This window comes from Myotis davidii, unplaced genomic scaffold, assembly GCF_000327345.1.
Source record: "Myotis davidii unplaced genomic scaffold, ASM32734v1 scaffold1384, whole genome shotgun sequence".
NCBI classification, from domain to species: domain Eukaryota; kingdom Metazoa; phylum Chordata; class Mammalia; order Chiroptera; family Vespertilionidae; genus Myotis; species Myotis davidii.
The window spans coordinates 63192-66141 of record NW_006294869.1 but is presented as its reverse complement, the minus strand read 5'-3'; the positions used below and the strand labels follow the sequence as shown (position 1 = coordinate 66141).

The window sequence follows — 2950 nt, the reverse complement described above, 5'->3', positions numbered from 1 at the left end:
GTCTAAAGAGTAAACATTAAATATGGCTTGCATAATTGAACTTCTGCCTTTTACTTTGAGATCCCTAGTAGTTTACTTATGTATTGTGAAACTGCATAAATATCTCAAAGTAAATTCACAAGAAGCCAGGGGTCACTCAGCGTTCCCATCTTAAAAGTTGTTTTATAAGATATATTTGAAGAGGCATCACCATTTGTCTTCATCAGTCAGTTAACACACCTTCAGAATCTTGCTACTGCACTGAGAATCATAGCCCTCAGAAGTGGAAGCAAAACAAAACAAGGTGATTTAGAACTATTGTGCCAAGAATATACTGATGCCTGCGAGGCCATGTGGAGTGTAGCAGTGTAAATATCATTGTAGTGACTTGCCCACCTCTAGCTCTTTTGCTTGCTGGTCTGAGTTCCACCCGCCCCAGCCATGCTCTCTGCTCTTGCCTTGCCAAGCTGGCGCCACTCTCTGCCGCAGCTTCAGCACCTAGGCCGCCAGAGCAATGCTAAAATAGTTGTGCCCAGGGCTCTGGAGGAATTGGGCAGCCTTTTTTGCTGAACAATAGCCCTTTGGTGAGCCGCCTGACACTCTACAATATTGCTCATATACCAGGAGTGGCCACCGATCTGAGCCACATAGAGATCAGAGTGACTGTGAAAGGCTACCTTAGACCTGAGAAGCTGGCAAACTGCCTGAAAGGTTGTGATTGGTGGTTATTACAGCTGGAGTCCCAGACATGACATGGGATGACCTGTTCAACACCAATGATACAATTGTGGTCACCTTGACTGCTGCCTGTGCCCAGCATTGCCCTGAGGCTGTGATCTGCATCATTTCAAATTCAGGTAACTTCACCATCCCGTCACATCATAAGGTTTCAAGAAACATGGAGTGTACAACACCAGTAAGACCTCTGGGGTGACAACCCTGGACGATGTCAGAGCCAACACTTTCATCGCAGAACTAAAAGGTTTGGATCCAGCTGGAGTCAATGTTCCTGTCTTTGACAATCATGCTGGAAATACTATCATCCCCTGATCACTCAGTGCATTGCCAACGTGGACTTTTCTCAGGACCAGCTGACAACCTTCACTGGCCAGAATTGTGGTGGTCAAGGCTAAAGCTGGAGCAGGCTCTGCCACCCTGTCCATATATTTTCCCTTGTGGATGCATTCAACAGAAAGGAAGGAGCTGTTGAATGTTTCTTTGTTAAGTCCCAAGAAATGCACTGTCCCTATTTCTCCACACCAAAGCTATTGGGGGAAAAGAGCATCAAGAAGAATGTAAGCATTGGCAAAATCATCCCTTTCAAAGAGAAGATGATAGCTGCAGTCATTCCTGAGCTGAAAGCCTCAATCAAGAAAGGAGAAGAGTTTGGAAAGATCATTAAATGAGAAAGCAGTTAGTGAGCAATTCATTTCCTTAGCTTATTAAAGCATCATGTCACTGTAATGTCATTTCAGATATCTTTGTATCTCAATTTGCTTTGATGACGAGTACTGTAGTCACATTACCATCTCTTCCAAATTGTAGGTCAGTCCACCAGTGCCTCAGTAAACACAGGCTTTGATTTTCTCTAAAAAAAGAAGAAAGAGGAAGAAAGAAAGAAGAGAAAGAAAGAAAGAAAGAAAGGAAGAAAGAAAGAAAGAAAGAAAGGAAGGAAGGAAGGAAGGAAGGAAGGAAGGAAGGAAGGAAGGAAGGCAGGAAGGAGAAGGAAGGAAGGCAGGAAGGAAGGAAGGAAGGAAGAAAGAAAGAAAGGAAGAAAGAAAGGAAGAAAGAAAGGAAGAAAGAAAGACAATACTCTGATGCCAGTTAAGGTACACAACGCTGATTAATTTTTGCTAATGGGACCAAAATCAGTGGCAACTTGAGCCTGATGATAAGTGGGCATGAAAGAAACAGCATTGTCTTGGTCACCACACAATGTGTGAAGAGTAAGGAAGAAAGTTAAGACTTTTAAAATCTCTTAGCACCTACTTTGATATTGCTACTTACAGTAGAAGTGAGTCCTGAGAGGCCTGAGAAGATGCTTCCTAAAGTTTAACTTGCACATGAATCAATATGGATCTGGATCTGTTAAACAAAATATTCTAATTCAGTAGGGCTGGGGACACATCAGGGATATGCATTTCTAGTGAACTCCCAGGTGAATCCAATATTCCTGGCATCCTTCATGTAGCAAGGATTGAGAGCAGTAGGAATGGAATCTACTAAATGAGCAGATGGGGAGAGGAAGGAGGGATGGGACTTACAGAGAGAGAACAGAGGATAAATGCAGGTTCTGATGAGGCAACCAAGACCTGGAAGGCTTACTCTTTCTCTGCAGTACCCCTTCCTCAGGAGTTCTCAAGTACTTAGAAAGTGTAATAATTCAAAACTATATAGTGCTATTTGATTATTTTCCTGGAAATTGGTGAAAGAGCTGACATTGTACCTAGGTTGGTTAGGGGTAGAATTGAGTATTTTATTAGTTGTAGAACCCCTTAAAGAGAAGAACAGAAGCAGCAAGGATTTTAGACTATGAAGAATCATGGAATTAGATTCAAACAAAGTTTACCTAAATCTCCCAGGGTCTAGCTGATACCTGGATTATAATCCTAATATATATAAAGAGCCAGGCTCTGTCACGACTGGACGAATGACTGAACAGTGGGCCCTGGGCCACTGGGGCATGGTGGTGGGAGGGATCTGTGGACCCCGGGATGCTGGGACATGGCAGTGAGAAGGGTCTGTGGGCCCTGGGCCTCCATAGCATGGTGGTGAGAAGGGTCTTTGGGCCCCGGGCCACCTGGGCATGGTGGCAGGAGGGATCTGTGGGCCCCAGGCCAGCTGTGTAGGTCCCAGGCTCAGGCAGCCATGGGTGTCTGCAAAGGGCCCAGGCTCAGGCCCGCAGTGGCAGCAGCAGTGAGGTAATGGGGATGGCGCCCTACCCTGATCCACCAGGTCACCTCTTGCAGAG

General features: G+C 45.0%; 1 pseudogene; it reads left to right on the top strand.

The window, feature by feature from the left end:
• The first annotated feature begins 363 nt into the window (after window positions 1–363).
• LOC102775455 lies at window positions 364–1385 on the top strand (annotated as a pseudogene).
• Window positions 1386–2950: the final 1565 nt, after the last annotated feature.